Source organism: Labrus mixtus, chromosome 8, assembly GCF_963584025.1.
Source record: "Labrus mixtus chromosome 8, fLabMix1.1, whole genome shotgun sequence".
NCBI lineage: Eukaryota > Metazoa > Chordata > Actinopteri > Labriformes > Labridae > Labrus > Labrus mixtus.
This window is the reverse complement of record NC_083619.1, coordinates 1799718-1818468: the sequence shown is the minus strand read 5'-3', so window position 1 is coordinate 1818468 and position 18751 is coordinate 1799718. Positions and strand designations below refer to the sequence as shown.

Sequence of the window (18751 nt, the reverse complement as noted above, 5' to 3'; positions counted from 1 at the left end):
AAAACAAACATTTGGACATTTTTAAATCATTTTTTAATTACTTTGTAGCCTAAAGTGATTTTCATATTTAATTGATGAGGCTAAATGAGGTAACAGCAACAGCTCATACTGCCTTCCCTTTCCAGCTGCTTCCTCTTCCAGCTGCTTCCTCAGCGTGGCACTAATCACCCTCCATACATGCATTCCTCTCATCACCGGTGGGTGGCGCTGCTGACACTGGTACCCAAGCCGTCTGTCAGTCTGTCGGTCGGGGATGGGGGGATGTTATATTGTGGAATAGAGGAGAGAGAGAGAGAGAGAGAGAGAGAGAGATAGAGAGACGATCTTCCTCCCTCCTCCTCCTCTCCTCCTCCTGTGTGCGCAGCGCTCCGGCCCGGCCGCTCCTTCCTCCCTCATTCCTTCCCCACAGCTGGCTCTGTCCTCTCGGATGCTGGCTCGCCTTCTTCTTCTTCTTCTCCTTCCTCTTCTATCTCTCGCACACACCGCGCTGGACCAAATACCAAGCAGGGTGGAGATGACCGACTACTACCTGGCTTGCATGGTCTGAATCTCGGGGAATTCGCACGTCGGAAAGGAGGGGAGTCAAGAGGGGAAAAACGGAGGCTCTCCATCCACCCGAGGGAAATTTATTTCACAGTAAGCAGGCGCAATGTCATCCCCGTTTCCTTATTCCGCTCGTCTCGCACCTCCCTCTGCGTGAATGCTTGAGAAACGCCAGAATGAGACAGCCTGCTGGGAACATGGCTGTCGGGTGTGTTTTTACACGGAGTGTGTGTGCCAGATGTTTTTCAGATTTTGGTGTCCGTTTAATCCGAAGTGTGGTGTGGATTGTGTGTGTGTGTTTCTTTTTTGTTATGATGATGCGCTAAAAGGGCTGTGGGTGCGCTCGCGCTTCTGTGGACCCCCCCCCCCCCCCCCCCCCCATTTCAGCTCGACTCGCCATCCATCCGTCCATCCGTCTCTCGAACAGAGGCCGGGGTATGTGGGGGACGGGTGGAGGAGGGGGGAATGGGGGCTTGAGTGGGGGGTTGGCAAATGTGGAAACGCGTAGTTTTGAGCTTTTTCTGCGCGGTTATCTCAGCAGACAGCGGCGCGTCGTTGCTGTCTTTGTGTTGTCTGTGCAGGGCGATGCTCGTACGATCACAGTTGTTGTTTCCCTCAGCCATCATGAAGCATGTGAGCTGTATGAAGAGCACCTTGCAGCCTCTGTGCAGCTGCAGCTCCGGCCTGCCTGCTCTATGTTGATGTGTAAAAACACCCACAGTGTGATCCTCATCACCTGCGGGCTCTTTCTCCTCCCCACTGTGGACTCATTAATCCCGTTCATCTGGCTGCAGTGATCAGAGGAGCTATGTTTGAGCAGACAGCATCATAATGATAGCGTTGGTAATAGTGTGTGGATTTCTGCTCTGTGACCTGGCAGGAATTGGGGCCTTGCTTGAATTAGCCCCCCACAGCGTCACTGTGGGTTCATGATGCCTCATTTAGAGATACTTCGTGTTTTCTCTTATGAGCTGTGGTACATCTCAGATCACTCTCAAGATGGAGGAGTTAGCGTGCCCTAATAAGAAGTTTAACGTGAGGGATTTTGGGGTGTCGGGGAAGCCAGAGAGGAGGGGGCAGGGGGGGATCCTGATAAGGCCAGAAGAGCAGAATGTGTCCCACAGTGATTTAAAAAAAATGATTATTAAGGTGGTTAGACGAGCAGCTTCCTCTTTCTGCATATGGGTCATGTTGTGGCAGAGGAGAAACGTGTGTGAGGCAGCATGAGGATGGATGGACCCTGCTTTGGTTGTCATTGAGGTGTGTTCACATGTACTGAGCTGAAGAGGGGACAGCTGGGGCGGCTTTCTGGGTCTGTCAAAAATGAATAGCTATACTTTAAATCAATGAACCATTGATTGATTGTTTAGCAATGTCACTTTCAGCTGCGAGTCCCTATAACATATAAAAACCTCTGTTGTCATTTTTGATTTGTTATACACAGGGCCCCCATAAGGGCGGGGGGGGGGGGGGGGGGTTCTGGAGCCAGGCTGCATGAGGGGCCCATGAACAGACAACTTTACATTTCTGTAAAGATATTTCCACAAAGTAAACGCTGTCTTCTCTGCCATCCAGCTAGTTGACTTAGCCTAGCTACACACTTGTATGTTGACCTCCTGCTGGTCCACCTGCCCAGAAGAAGGAGAGACACAGACACAGAGCAAATGCTTCACAGGGTTTCTTGTTGTGTCGTGACATGAGGCAAACGGAGAAAAAGCACATTTTTAGCAGTCTGAGTACTGTGTACTGCACTGTTATCCGCAGACACTGGTGTTAGCTTAGCATAAAAACTAGGAGCCTCTCTGGATTATGAAAAGGTTACAGTTTTGCCTTCTAACATCACTAAAGCTAACATACGACTGTTTCATTTCAATTTCCTACAAAATAACAAGCCAAAAAAACAACGAAATGAAGAAATTTGCTGAATTTTGCTAAAACTTTTGCTCCAAAATAGCATCCACTGTCCTGAGCAAAGTGATGCTACCTGTGCAGTGTTGACTCTCAGAGGGTGAATCTTTCCTTACTTTATGACGATAAAAAGGCAAAGATAGGAAATTATCATGAATGTAAACATCTCAAGACCGCTCAGATTGTTTTTTAAAACCCTCTTTAGGGTCCAAAGCCTCATGTTGAGGACCATAAACTTCCCTTTATCAGTCCAAAAAAGAGATATTTATGAGAGGCGGTATTAAGACAAGCTCTTTGCTCACGGTGCGATTAAAAAACATGACGACAGTCTCGGCTCCGTGTGCTCCAGCGTTCATTTGCTCTGCAGCCTGAGTTTACCGACTGCTACGAGCTACATTTAGCTCCAAACACACAAACAGGTGAGACTGTTTCCGTCACACAACATTTAACTGATCCAAAGAGCTTTTCCTCACCAGCATTACTGCATGTGTTCCTCTAACAACCTGAGCAGCATTACTTTACCTGCTTCTCGGGGGTGTAACAGAGACCCCCATCCTTACCCCTCTCTCATTTCTCTGCCTAATTACCAATGATTCATGCTGCATGCTGGACTGACCCTACAGCCACGTCCCTGATGGAGAGTCTGAGAAGTGATGCTCACCAGCACGGCTCAGAGAAAGTGTTACGAGCGAGTTCTCATCCGTCTTTAAAGAGCGGCGTCGGCTGCTGCGGCCTCAGCAGGCTTCATTAAGTTCTTATATTAAGAGGCTGATGGATGGGATGTGGACTAACACTTCATAAATTCTCACAGAGACGGATTCCAAGATGTGAAATACTGCAGCGGCCGCCCCACACCTGCAGTCTAAATAAATGGTGTTCAGAGATATGGAAGTCTAGACTCATAGAAAGTCTCCATAGAGAACTCAATAACCCCTCGACTCCTGCATGAAAACGCTCCCCCAGTATCCACATACTTCACTTTTTATTCAGTAACAACCTAGAGATGTGTTTGGTCAAAACTTTTAAGAAAGGCTTCCACAGTGAACGCTTTCACAGACGACGGCAGTTTAGACCATTGGTTCCCAACCTGGGGTCCGAGCCCCCCTAGGAGGGCTTAGGGCGCCAAAACTCTCAGTAGTGGGAGGGGGGGAGAGGCTTTGTCTTTTCTCAGGATGTCAAGATGAGATGGCACACATTGACTAGAATCATGATAAAGGCCCTGACACACAAAGGAGATCGTCGCCCTAGTTGTTGCGGCGTGTCCGTCGCTACCTGCTTTTGTCCGATTCAACATGTTGAATCGGCGTTTGTCAGCGTCAGCACGATTGGTAAGAGGAATCACTCCGCCTGCTGGCATGGAGAGATATTTCCTCCCAGGCAATGTGCAGAACGTACATGGTGGTCTTGATGTGTTCGAGAGCAACTTTTTTGGCCAAGACAAAAGGCAACGTGAGGTGACGCCACAGTCGCCACTCGTTCTTTGCCGTCTGCTTGGTGTGTCACTGGATAGTTTATTGAAAGGTCTTCTTTGTGTGTCGGCCTTTTCTCTCGGGATGTTAAAATGGAACATGCAGTCTTTTTCATGTTTATTTTGCATTTTGGGTACATTATGTGTATGTATATCATTCTTTCTTTTTTCTTTTTTTTCTGTTTGTTTGTAGAGTGGGATGGGGGGAGGGGGTACTGTTCTTCTTTGTTAACCTTTTGAATGTTCTATGTCTTCTGAAAAAGCTATAAATAAAGTATTTAAAAAAAAAAAAAAAAACGTTTATCAATGGACACGATGAAAATGATTCCAGGGGCTTAGATTGTCTCGGATACAATTAAGGGAGGGGGGAGCTGGTTGGGATCGATTGGCTTACACCAAATCTGACCAGGAAATCTGCTTCAGCCATAAGTCAGAAGCAGATTCATCACATATAATGTGTTGACGTTGATCTCCGAGTTATTGAAGTACTGTGCAGTGCATCACAGTCGACCTAAAAAGAAGTTCTCGGCAGTGTTAGATTCAATCCAAAGGTCACCTCTTTCCACCATCAGCCACCAACAACACGCCATCATCCACTCTGCAGCACCTAGGGGTGTTTCTGTCTCTGTAGTCTGAGCTACCTGCACATGTCCAGCCTTCTTTCTTCTTCTTCTTCTTCTTCTTCTTCTTCTTCTTCTTATCACTGCTCTCTCTCTTTACAATGTCTCTGAACGTACTGGTGAACGTCACACAGACCATAAAGCGCAGGTCTTTGATTCTTTATAACAATAAAATACACCTGATCACATTTAAAGAGAAAGTTCTGTTTGGTGACAGTAATCATATCTCTGCTGGTTAAGATTCATTTTAAATCTGCTTTCAACCATAATTCATCGTTTAAATCCCGACTAGTGCTCTACAGGTCAGCTGATGTCATTTGAAGGTTTTCTTTCCATTAAATCTACAAAGAAGGGGCTGAAAGGTTAAAGAAGTCAATGAATTTTAACAATGGCTGAAAATATGACTATAATGTCGTTTTAAATACATAAAAAACACAAACTAGACAATTCATTCGCAGAGTTCGAAGGTCTCTGCAGGTTGTAAAACAGGATGGATCTAAATGCTTCATATTAACGTTATGTAAATCAAGCTTACTCCTGTGGTTATCGTAGATCAAGTACATCTACAACCCCTCTGTAATGTCATGACATCATCAACAAACACACACACAACAGAAGCACACAAAAGAGAGAGAGAGGCCTCGGCTTGAGTTATTGTAGTTTATTTTATTTTGGATCATTTTAATCTGGATTATGCAAACAACAAATATCTCGACTCCCCCAAGAGAGAAGTCAGTTTTCTTAACGTTAACTCAACAGATAATAAACACCACAAAAAAACCCACACCATAAGCACTTTAAAGGCTTTTTCAGGTTTTACAACAACATGTTTATAATTCATTGATAAATCTGTAACCACGCCTTAAAAACTCAACTAGGATCTGAATGATTTTCTTTGTTGGGACTCTTTCTGGGCGGCTGTGGATCAGTGTTGATCATCTCTCATTTGGAAGGTCGGGGGTTTCGATCGCCAACTCCAAGTCATTTAATATCCTCTTAAAGTCATCCAATCAGAGCAGCTCGTTAATTGAGGCCGTCTACAACTCTGACCAAACCAATGAAAGGTGCATTCACATATATTCTCAGAATCTCTGAGTCGTGCTGTCGACTCCGCTGGTCATTCGTTGACTTTAATTGAGGCGCCCCCTCCACGTTAGGGAGGTTTTCCTACTGTCCCTGCAAAACGTGCACATTTTGAGCCTCTGCTGTGGTTTAAAGTTTGTCAGCCCTCTGGGTCCCCCTACTGGTCTGGGGGCCCCATTATTTGCCTGCCCTGCATGTTGAGAAGCAGCGCCTCTACCTATACTCTTCTGACTGATGGGGGTGAGTAGGTGTGAAGGACGTAGACCTGAGGTAGACTGAGATAGACCCAAGTTACCAAAATCCGGAGCCAGTAACCTCAATGCAAGAAACTTCTTCAGAGTTGAATCATTGCGTTGATGCTGCATGCCAGCCTGCTGTAGTCAATGATCGATGAAAGGTTCAGGAATCAGCACTTAAATGTCTGAGAAATAAAGTTGAATACGATCCTTTACACAAAATCTGAGGCTGTTCAGTCATCTGTGTCTGAAGTGCGGGGGCAGCAGTCCAACGTGTGCTGAAATATTCACTACCTAAAGGAGTCAGATGTTAGAAATCAAACTGCAGCGAGACTCCACGGGACGCTTTAAGGGATACTACACATACTCTACACAGGCTATAGGAGGCGGACAAATACTCATTTATATGGAACATCATGACCCACTTCTGTAGCAGCATTAGCATGCTTTACTAACTTCAAAGTTGTTTTCATCAGTGGTTATGCTATTTCATCTCCCCCTGTAGACTGGATGGCTGCTGATTATAGTAGCACTGCTGCTAATAATCAAGCTTATGTAAATGGTTAACGCACATGTAAAAACGTGAACTTTAATGATATTTCACAGGTAACCTTTCTCCATCGTTTAACCACAAGGATTAATGATATTAAAATACCAAGAATCTGTGTATCCCAAAGCGCTCATGTCCTTGTTTGAATTCTTCCCAAAACAAGAACAGTGGCGTGTAGAATGGATTGAAAACGATGGATTTAGGCTCTAAATGAGATGTGTTCTGTTTCTGAAACATTCACTACCGCTTTGAATCAGCCGTCTATTGTCCTATCCCAATAATCTCTGCTGATAACCTTGTTCAGAGAAAGAGACACATGGTGACAGAGAGAGAGAGAGAGAGAGTGTGAGAGAGAGAGAGAGAGAGAGGGAGAGAGAGAGAGAGAGAGAGAGAGAGGGACGACACTGTTTGTTGCGAGGTCATTGTATTCCAATCATAGCAGCATCTGATTCATATCACAGCTGGCGTCCCTGCCCCCCTCCCCCTTCCCCGCCTTCTTCCTTCAGCCAGTAGATGGTGAGATCTGCTGCCTGGTCAACAACCACTTTATTCCTTGAACCGATCAGAGCAAATACACAGGAAGAGATGAAAAAAAACAACAATACGAGTCGCTGCCATCACGCCGTTAAAACTGGAAAATCATTCTGTAATTGCAGCACTTATAGTATAAAATAGTTAGGCAGTAATTTAGCGCTTCAACACTCGAGACAAAGAGACATTTAATCGATTATTCTAAGAGAATAAATCCGGGTCGCTGACATCACGGCGATGCATGACGCAGAATATCTGCGTCCTCTTTGTGCAGCAATATAATCCTTCTCCATCCTGTTATAAAACCTCCAGTGCTGGATTTGACTTTGTAACTTTGCAGTGTGTGGTCATGTCGATGCAAATTCGTTTGCATCATTATGTAAGAGTCCCTCAAGATTTGGTTTTAGTTCTACCCCAGTTTGAAGATAAAGGACGATTGCATTTTTAAATCACCTTGTTTGCAGATGATACTCTACTCTCGAGCTCAAAGAGATAGAGCCTGCATGTAGTCGCCGATAGTTTGGCCATGATGATACTTATAGGTCCGGTTCTTTTGACTACTGTGAGTGCTCCGGTTAGTCCTGGAGCAGTGTGAGTACAGTCCAATATTGTTAGAGCCTTTATTTGTTTGTTTTTAGTTTACCACATGGTGGCGCTGTTATAGCCACTGAAATGTATTTAAGTATGGTGCTGATTGGCAGCAGGGGCTTAGCACACACAGAGAGGGTCTCTGAGGTTGGCGGTGAGTTTGAATGATTATGTTTTTATGTTTAATGGATTGACAAATTGGACCTAAACTTTTTGACATCATGATGTTCAAACTAAATCGGAGCACCGTCTACAACTCTGACCAAACCAATGAAAGGTGCATTCACATATATTCTCAGAATCTCTGAGTCGTGCTGTCGACTCCGCTGGTCATTCCTTGACTTTAATTGAGGCGCCCCCTCCACGTTTTATTTACTGATCAATATACTTCCATTTTATTTAAATGAAGGATTATGAGCTCATGAGACACTAAAGATGTTAAAGGTCCCATATTATGCTTTTTCTGGTTTTATATGCCCTTTAGTGTGTTTTTCAAGTGTCCTGTGCATGTTTAGGCACATCTATTTGCAAAAATTCAAAGTCCGCAGAAACGCGGCTTCTCCTACCTCCTCCTGTTAGCTGTAGCATTAGCCGCATGTAACGCTTGGTTCTAGCCCCCCTCGATAAAAATTTGTCAGTCCGACGTCATTGTCAGTGTGCGGTCACTGATCTAAGCCCATTGGCTCGTTGTGGCAAGCCCTGCAGCTCATGTTGCATGCCCGTTAACTTCTGTAGCACGCCCACGATATGCCGTAGCCTGCGGTAGCACAGTAGTGCTAAGGTGCTAATGTTTATGCTCCCCTCGGATGGAGCCAGTGGCTGCATTCCCAATATGGTAAAAGAGGCGGGACATTTCTGAGAACCGTGCTGAGCGACTGACCAATAACGACAGAGCGGATCGGCAGACCAATCAGAGCAGACTTGGCCCACGTGGGGCTCTGCAGTGTGGGCTCAGCAGAGCGTAGCTGACGGACTCAGAGCGTAGAGGGAGCAAGGAGCAAGGAGGAGCAGTACATGAAAACAGACACTTTTTTAGAACTTTAGCTACTGTGAACGTACAAAAGTAGGTACATAGATTAAATATGCGAACCCCAAAAAGGGCATAATATGGGCTCTTTAAAAGGGGGGTCTGCTCTGCGTCGCTTTGTATCCCATCACAGCTCGCAATGTAAAAAGAATGAGGGTAAATGTTCAATCACATCAGCTCGCGTGCAATATAAGAAAAGATAAGATATACTTTACTGGTATATTGGATGCACAGGTATAAAGGGTAAACGTGCGTCCTATACTTCATATTCAACGGTAAATCATGAATGATTGTGAATGAGGTCATGGAGGTGTGACCGTGGTCATGTTGACCCTGGCTGTATGGACGTTGTATAAATACTTCAGCACTCATCTGATGCAAAAACCAGGTGACTGGATGACCTCCGATCCTCTCCTCTCTGCAGCTTTTTCCTTGTGAGTTCGACTTGTTCACTAATGGACGATGACAAATAACACTGTGCCTGGTCTCCGTCTCAGGCACTGAGTGGTTCACCCTCTTCATCCTCTGCCCTGAGAGCAGAGAGCTGTGGAGAGGGTAATGGCTGTTTGTTGGACGTGTCGTTTTGTCACTTGAGTTTGGTTCAGTTCACTCAGATGTTGAGTACTGTGCACTTTGCAGCAGGAAAAACTGTGCTCCCAAATCGCTTTGAGCTTATATTTACTACGCTGTGCATTAAACAGACACTCGGGTGGTTCAATATACAGATGAGAAATTTACTGGTCTAGAGCCTGCTCTGTCAAAAGAACATCACACTGTTTTTCTAATCACTGCAGCACATCAGTCCATTAATGAGGGAAGCATAAATAACCAGCATCCTTCATCTCTGCGTTCAGCCAAGTTCAGGTCAATACTGTCATCATGTTTTCAGCGAGTCCACAATCCTCTCTGTGTCGGTCCCTCTGCTCCCAGGGAGACAATAATACTCCTGCTAATCCACCTCTCACTGCATTGCTCACCCAATCAATCCCCCGTGGAGTGGGACGTTGCCAAGTTGCAGTTGCCAAGTTGTGGTTGCTGTGGTAACAGGGACTCTGGGTTTCGCCGTGATGTCAGCCAGGTGCGCTCTGGCAGTTTGGGCTCTAACAAGGCCGACCCTTGTTGTGGATAATGAGCAAGACTCGGCTGTCATGGCGATGACTCTTCTGGAGAAGAGAGCAGGTCAGCGAGGGTCGACTCCCAATTAGCTTCAAGTGGGTGAGAGAGAGAGAGAGAGAGGGTGAGTGAGAGAGAGAGAGAGAGACAGAGAGAGAGAGAGAGAGAGACAGAGAGAGAGGGTGAGAGTGGGTGGGTGAGTGGAAGTAGGTGGGGAGTTTTGTCCCCCTCTGGTTTGTTTTCATGTTTGTGTGAACAAATGAATAACTTCTGCAACATGTGTATTGAATATCAGACATGAACTTGTTTGCTGCTGCCGCCCTGCAGAATACTAAATAATAAAACAGTTCAATTTGTCATGTTCCCACTCGTACCATTTCCTCACCACTGTGTCCTAAAAGCAAGTTATATATTTACATTGCACAAGATGGCACTCTAATGCAGTGTGATCTCTACTTTGTACAAGAAGCTAACGAGCTGAGAGAGAACAGCGAGAGTCAGTGTAGAGCCTCACAGCGACTGTAAGTAGTTTTATGTCTAAAACTGTAAAAATGTACATTTTTAAACCTCTAAATCTCTGATAACAGCTGCAGACCTCCGCTGGCCGGACAATAACACGTCAGTCATATCGTCTATGTTGTATTAAGTTGGAGCGGTGAATGGACTGCAGTTACACAGCTGTTTTTTTCTACTCAAAACGCTTTAACACCACATGTCACAATAACTCACATGTTCACTAAGACTGCTGCGTCATCGGCCCATCAGGACTGATCCGATCCTTCACACACTTTCACATTTATTAAAATAAGAGAGAATAATACTTTCATTTGTCTGCATAAAACTGAGACCACCTCCGTTACACAATCCATACATCATAGAGCGGCTGTGGTTCAGTGGTAGAGTCGGTCGTCTCAACAAAGTCAGGGGTTTGATCCCCAGCTCCTGATGCCACATGTCCGATGTGTCCCATGGAGGAGTTAATACTGATGGACTCTTTTCACAGCAGCCTCTACCATCAGTGTATGAATGGATGAGTTAATACTGATGGACTCTTTTCACAGCAGCCTCTACCATCAGTGTGTGACTGTGTATGAATGGATGAGTTAATACTGATGGACTCGTTACTCAGCAGCCTCTACCATCAGTGTGTGAATGTGTATGAATGGATGAGTTAATACTGATGGACTCGTTACTCAGCAGCCTCTACCATCAGTGTGTGAATGTGTATGAATGGATGAGTTAATACTGATGGTCTCTTTTCACAGCAGCCTCTACCATCAGTGTATGAATGGATGAGTTAATACTGATGGACTCTTTACACAGCAGCCTCTACCATCAGTGTGTGACTGTGTATGAATGGATGAGTTAATACTGATGGTCTCTTTACTCAGCAGCCTCTACCATCAGTGTGTGAATGTGTATGAATGGATGAGTTAATACTGATGGACTCGTTACTCAGCAGCCTCTACCATCAGTGTGTGAATGTGTATGAATGGATGAGTTAATACTGATGGACTCGTTACTCAGCAGCCTCTACCATCAGTGTGTGGATGTGTATGAATGGATGAGTTAATACTGATGGACTCTTTACTCAGCAGCCTCTACCATCAGTGTGTGAATGTGTATGAATGGATGAGTTAATACTGATGGTCTCTTTACTCAGCAGCCTCTACCATCAGTGTGTGAATGTGTATGAATGGATGAGTTAATACTGATGGACTCTTTACTCAGCAGCCTCTACCATCAGTGTGTGAATGTGTATGAATGGATGAGTTAATACTGATGGACTCGTTACTCAGCAGCCTCTACCATCAGTGTGTGAATGTGTATGAATGGATGAGTTAATACTGATGGTCTCTTTTCACAGCAGCCTCTACCATCAGTGTATGAATGGATGAGTTAATACTGATGGACTCTTTACACAGCAGCCTCTACCATCAGTGTGTGACTGTGTATGAATGGATGAGTTAATACTGATGGTCTCTTTACTCAGCAGCCTCTACCATCAGTGTGTGAATGTGTATGAATGGATGAGTTAATACTGATGGACTCTTTACACAGCAGCCTCTACCATCAGTGTGTGAATGTGTATGAATGGATGAGTTAATACTGATGGACTCTTTACACAGCAGCCTCTACCATCAGTGTGTGAATGTGTATGAATGGATGAGTTAATACTGATGGTCTCTTTACTCAGCAGCCTCTACCATCAGTGTGTGAATGTGTATGAATGGATGAGTTAATACTGATGGTCTCTTTACTCAGCAGCCTCTACCATCAGTGTGTGAATGTGTATGAATGGATGAGTTAATACTGATGGACTCTTTACTCAGCAGCCTCTACCATCAGTGTGTGAATGTGTATGAATGGATGAGTTAATACTGATGGTCTCTTTACTCAGCAGCCTCTACCATCAGTGTGTGAATGTGTAGGTGTGACCTGCGGATTTAAAGTGCTTTGAGTAGTCAGAAGACTAGAAAATAACTATTAAAGCTGAAGTCCATTTACTATTTTCCATGTTACATTTATACCCAAATAACTTAACAACTTAGGGCCTGTGTGTCCACCTTTTCAACTTGAAGCACCAGGAGCAACCAAAAACAAGAAAGGTGCTGGCGCTCAGAAAAATTGGACACGGGGCCTAACGCGTCAGTTTAAAGGCCATGTGGATCATTCTGCATCAATGATCGGAAGTTGAAATTATCTTTATACAGTTTTCATCACGATGCAAAATTCAAATGAAGCTTTGTGCTTCTTGTTTTCTGCACTTTATCCACCCTTCATGATTTCTACTTTCAGGTTTCAGAGCTGCTCACTGAAGACAAACATATTTTGTTTCCTAAGCCGGGATATTAATGTGACTTTGTGTGACCTTGTATTTTGCATGTTTGTGTGTTGTTGACGAGGTGGGCGTTGGAGGACTTGCTGCATGCAGCCCCTTTGTTCTTTAGCGTTTGTCGACTGTTATGTGTAAGTGGGCTTCACATAATTACAAACGGTCATCTTATCCATAATGACACTCAGAGAGGACCATTATGTCCTGCAGCGCTTTTGGAGCTGTGAAGTTTAGAGAGAGAGAGAAAGAGTGGTCAAAGCGCCATTCATCACTTATCACCTTGGTGAGAACAATCGTGGCTCGGCTTTATTTCACAGCCTGTGCTGTCGGAGAACGGCGCCGGATGAGTATGAAGGTAGATATGTTGCAAAATGTGAGAGCTTGTAGAATGAGATGTGAGCTTGTAGAATGACATGTGAGAGCTTGTAGAATGTGATGTGAGAGCTTGTAGAATGAGATGTGAGAGCTTGTAGAATGTGATGTGAGCTTGTAGAATGAGGTGAGAGCTTGTAGAATGTGATGTGAGAGCTTGTAGAATGTGATGTGAGAGCTTGTAGAATGAGATGTGAGAGCTTGTAGAACGTGATGTGAGAGCTTGAAGAATGTGATGTGAGAGCTTGTAGAATGAGATGTGAGAGCTTGTAGAACGTGATGTGAGAGCTTGAAGAATGTGATGTGAGAGCTTGTAGAATGAGATGTGAGAGCTTGTAGAATGTGATGTGAGAGTGTAGAATGTGATGTGAGAGCTTGTAGAATGAGATGTGAGAGCTTGTAGAACGTGATGTGAGAGCTTGAAGAATGTGATGTGAGAGCTTGTAGAATGAGATGTGAGAGCTTGTAGAACGTGATGTGAGAGCTTGAAGAATGTGATGTGAGAGCTTGTAGAATGAGATGTGAGAGCTTGTAGAACGTGATGTGAGAGCTTGTAGAATGTGATGTGAGAGCTTGAAAAAGTGAACTTGTATGTAAAAATCATAATTTACTCAGATTTTTTTTAAATAACTTGTGCCTATTATCTTTTACAACCACAACTCTCCAATTACAACTTCTCAAATCTTCACAAATTACTTTTCTCACGTGAATCTGCGCTGCTTGAGTTTTGCAACACATTTTGCGAGACGTCTGTAGCAAAACAAATTTGTACTTGTAGAAATGGGGGGGATTGAATAATCAGAAGGGAGGAATTGCAGGTACCGGGGTGAAGATGGTTTCATATTTGACATTCGCCTGTGTTCGCGTCGATTACCGTCAATAGCTCCGAGTCAAAGCCTCGATTTCTCACAGTTTGGGGAGATGTTGGAGAGATGTTGGAGAGCAGATTAAGGCAGACGTTTCACAGTTTTGATAAACTTCAAATAACCAAAAATGACGATGCAGCTGGGAGCGCAAAGAACTGAATGTCTGTCCAACGCGTTTTTCAACATAGACATCTCAATCCACTGCTATTATAGAAGGTGACAGCCCTTAACATTTCAGACCAATGAATACAAAATAAAAATAAAAATAACTCTGCAAATCATCATTATCAATGACATATTGCCTTAAATAAGCACATTTCAAGGTTATAATCTCTAATCTTCTAATTTTTGATTTTATTGACATCAAATCACCTCTCGTGTCCTGGACATCCTCTCAAAACTTTCACAGCTCTTAGTTAGTATAGGAGGCCTTTAATAAAAACCTTAATACCATTATCAAGGGCCTGTCGCTTTAAATATGCAATTTACAAGGTTGGAATTTCAATAGCTTTCTCATTTTTGAATTTATTAACATCAAATCACCTCTCATGTGCCCTGGACATCCTCTCACAACTTCTTCATAGTTTGTGAAGAAGGCTGCAGCGGCCAGCAATATAGCCGTGAGACGGTTGCTGCCGACAGACGGGTCTTGTGATGCAGAAATCGTAATTTTGTGTCACTGGAAGCTCCTTTTCAGACATAGAAATACAAAGATTTCCCACCTCAAGGGAAAATGAAGGCAGGACATACACAACATTTCTTCAAGGAGTGTGTGTCAACAGGAACTAGTACACATTAATTGAATATTGATGGTGAATTTTAATTTTCCATTCCAACCTTGAAAATTGCACATTTAAAGCGACAGGCCCCTGATAATGGTATTAAGGCATTTGTTAATGGCCTTCTTCACAAACTATGAGCTGTGAAAGTTGTGAGAGGATGTCCAGGACACATGAGAGGTGATTTGATGTCAATAAAATAAAAAATTAGAAATCTATTGAGATTATAACCTGGAAATGTGCTTATTTAAGGCAATATGTCATTGATAATGATGATTTGCAGAGTTATTTTTATTTTTATTTATTTTTATTTTGTATTCATTGGTCTGAAATGTTAAGGGCTGTCACCTTCTATAATAGCAGTGGACTGAGATGTCTATGTTGAAAAACAAAGAAGTTATTGAATATTGAAATGAGCTGTATTGCACTTTTACGACGGTCCCTAACTCCGCCTATAGTCACCGGCGCGTTGGACAGACATTCAGTTCTTTGCGCTGCCAGCTGCATTGTCATTTTTGGTTATTTGAAGTTTATCAAAACTGTGAAACGTCTGCCTTAATCTGCTCTCCAACATCTCTCCAACATCTCCCCAAACTGTGAGAAATCGAGGCTTTGACTCGGAGCTATTGACGGTAATCGACGCGAACACAGGCGAATGTCAAATATGAAACCATCTTCACCCCGGTACCTGCAATTCCTCCCTTCTGTCCCCTCCCCACACACACACACGGGGAGGGGGGGCATTTCTACAAGTACAAATTTGTTTTGCTACAGACGTCTCGCAAAATGTGTTGCAAAACTCAAGCAGTGCAGATTCACGCGAGAAAAGTAGTTTGTGAAGATTTGAGAAGTTGTAATTGGAGAGTTGTGGTTGTAAAAGATAATAGGCACAAGTTATTTAAAAAAAATCTGAGTAAATTATGATTTTTACATACAAGTTCACTTTTTCAAGCTCTCACATCACGTTCTACAAGCTCTCACATCTCATTCTACAAGCTCTCACATCTCATTCTACAAGCTCTCACATCTCATTCTACAAGCTCTCACATCACATTCTACAAGCTCTCACATCTCATTCTACAAGCTCTCACATCACATTCTACAAGCTCTCACATCACATTCTACAAGCTCTCACCTCATTCTACAAGCTCACATCTCATTCTACAAGCTCTCACATGTCATTCTACAAGCTCACATCTCATTCTACAAGCTCTCACATGTCATTCTACAAGCTCTCACCTCATTCTACAAGCTCACATCTCATTCTACAAGCTCTCACATGTCATTCTACAAGCTCACATCTCATTCTACAAGCTCTTACAACATATCTACCTTCATAGATGAGTTCATACAGATGTTCACACGGGGGGCAGAGAGAGAGAGTTTTTCATCTGGCTGTGAAAGAGATGGGTTTACAGACCACATTTGTTTAAAAGCGTTGGTCCTTTGTGAGTCCGCTTTAATAAAACTATAAACTAATAGTTCCCCGTCTCGTTGGCGCCGTGCTTTAGTCTTCTCTACCCCGTTGGTTGTTGCAATTCTGCTGACACGGCGGTCTGTGCGAGCTTTGGTGCAGACTGCACTGTGTCAGTGTAATCTTTCGCTTCGGGCTGTGTCCTTGATTGTTTTCTAACCAAAATCACCTTCATTCTTCCAATCCCAAATGCTCTCAGGTGGATTCCCTGAAGTGGACTCTGAATGGGGGAGAAATGTTGCTCCAACCGTCGGACATGAAGCAAAACTCTGAGCTTTCATTCCCCGGCCTCGTGCTCCTTTTATTTCATAAGCATTTCTTAAAATTGAAAGGGCATTTCTCTGCTCCAAGCCTTCGTTAATTACCAACCCTGTGCAATCATTTGCTAGCTTGCAGGTTTTTACGAGTGGGTTTGTGCGTGCGTGCGTGCGTGTGTGTACGCGTGCAGTAGAGGAAGTGGCGTCGGGCCAGAGCAGCCCAGCTTTGTCTGGCTTTAATGCCTCTTCATTCACTGTCCTCACATCCAGCCTGCGCCCTGACACCAACTAATCTCCTCTTTATCTTTAAGGTTTGCTCAGCACTTTGCTGTCCCATTCAGACGGCTGGAAACTAAAGATTTCAGGCACCAGAGCGTCACTCTTACTTCACTGCTCTACTATGTCCATTAGGAATCATTGTGCTCTGGGGGGGGGGGGGGGATTCCTAACTGACCCTGGATGGGTTTTCAGAGTGCAAACATAAGATAATCATTTAGAAGATGGAGGGTAACTGTGCTCTGTTATGACATAAATAGTCTTCAGAATGTAAAATGGCTCCGTCTTTTGGTGAGCTGACCTGCCGTCAAACCGTAGCTGTGTCTCATTTCTTGGGTCCTCCTTGGAAGGACCTGGCCTACAAAGGACCCAGATTTCGTAGTCTGCTTGGACTGACCGATGTGAAATGAAACGGTCTGGTCTGGAGGATTCCCCAGCTGTCCCCGTCCTTACTGTAGCTGCTGCGGATGAACTAGCGTACATAACTAACATGACAATCTAAGAGCCCTAAGTTTGAGGCCCCTTCTGTTGTTTTAACATTAGCATTGGTGGCTATGCTAAACGGCCGCTTCAAAGTCTGTCGGCTTGTTAGCATTGATGCTACAGCTCAAATTAAGATTTGAAGTTCTTATTATTTCTATTATTTCAGTTCATCTGATGCAAGGGTGCCCCCTCCTTAGTCGCCCCCCAGACCCATCTCAGGGGGCGTGCTAAAGCGGTCGCCTCTTGCAGACCTCTCTCCCAACTTGAACATCCCCCAGATGTTCCATGAAAGGATTATTTATTAATATATATTTCTCTATTATTAACTTATCTAGCTTAATCTCCCCTTACATGTTTCTTCCTACATCTCCTCCCAGTTATCCTGCTCGTCTCCGTTCCCTCTTGTTTATGTCATCTTAAATGTGAACACATATCGTCACATCCCTACGTAGTGTGGCTATTGTCATGCCATGTCAAAATGTGGATCAGACCCCCCTCCTCCTACAGGGGGTCACTGATAGTGTTCATCAGCCTGAGGCATCACAGGGTTAGATAATTTAAAAATTGTTTGTGATAAAGTTATTCAGCCTGTTAAATTTAGCTTGACTTCACCTTTACGCTTTGTTCCCATTGAAGATGAACTCCCTCACTGGATGAATCCCATTCCTGTTCCTGTTCCTGTGTTATTCTGTCAGTACCACCAGATGGTCAACATGTCCACTTCCACTCAGTAAAACATCGAAACATCTTCCAAATGCTTTGCCATTTTGATGTGATTTTCAGGCGTTCCTTCCACATATCATGATCCGCTAACTTTTTCCTGAAACTCACTCCAGCTTTGATAAGGTTTGAGGTTTTTGGGTGAATATCCTGAAAGCTGTTAAATGGCTTCTCCTTGTGTTTTGGGCCTGTAAAGACATTATTGTCCTTCTCTGGATACATCCCAAAGGTAGGATACAAAGTGGATTTTAGTGGGTCTTGGAGTTCCAGGTAAAGAAGTTTTGTCAAAAATCTTTGCTGTGATTCTATTTTAAAGAACATGTGTACTTGGTTCTTTATTCATACTCAGGTGGCGGTAATGCACCTTAACTGCCAATTTCCTCCACATAGTCCTTTCCACAGAAAGTGCTGGGGTCCGTCTCCAGAGCGTGCCACCAGCGCCATACGCTCTTCTCCGTTTCAAATATGCACAGAGTCAATTAACGACATAGCCCGCTGCAAGCACGCTTCAAGCTAAACAGAGTAGATCGAACCGGACAGGAAATGAGACAAGGAAACGCACAGAGTGTCCGGTCAATTTCAAAATAAAACATACAAGCTTCACTTCACTTCATCACTTTATCAACATGACGTCAAAACAGGATGAACAACAAATGAGTAAGGTCTTTTACCTGCTTTTTGTAACATAACAATGAGTAAGGTCTTTTACCTGCTTTTTGTAACATAACAAAGAGTAAGGTATTTTACCTGCTTCTTGTAAAGTGTCTCGAGATAACACTTGTTATGAGTTGACGCTATACAAATAAAAATTGATTGATTGATTGAAATCATCCTCAGAAAGACAAAGCAACATGCTGTTTACAAGTTTTTCTCTTTATTCCTGCTTGATCTTGTAGTTCTCCTGTGATCTTGTAGTTCTCTTGTGATCTTGTAGTTCTCCTGTGATCTTGTAGTTCCCCTGTGATCTTGTAGTTCTCTTGTGATCTTGTAGTTCTCCTGTGATCTTGTAGTTCTCATGTGA

General features: G+C 43.7%; 2 protein-coding genes across 7 annotated transcripts in view; one reads left to right on the top strand and one right to left on the bottom strand.

Annotated features, from left to right (window-relative positions):
- The window catches only part of LOC132978590 (neuropilin and tolloid-like protein 1), a 609128-nt gene that overhangs the window by 393663 nt on the left and 196714 nt on the right, over positions 1-18751 (bottom strand). The gene's annotated exons all lie outside the window — the stretch shown is intronic.
- Positions 304-18751, top strand: part of ctnnd2b (catenin (cadherin-associated protein), delta 2b) — a 145642-nt gene continuing 127194 nt past the window's right edge. For all 6 annotated transcript variants that reach the window (XM_061043801.1, XM_061043799.1, XM_061043798.1 and 3 more), the window contains exon 1: positions 304-636. The gene's annotated coding sequence lies outside the window, so the exon portion shown is untranslated. The remainder of the gene's footprint in view (positions 637-18751) is intronic.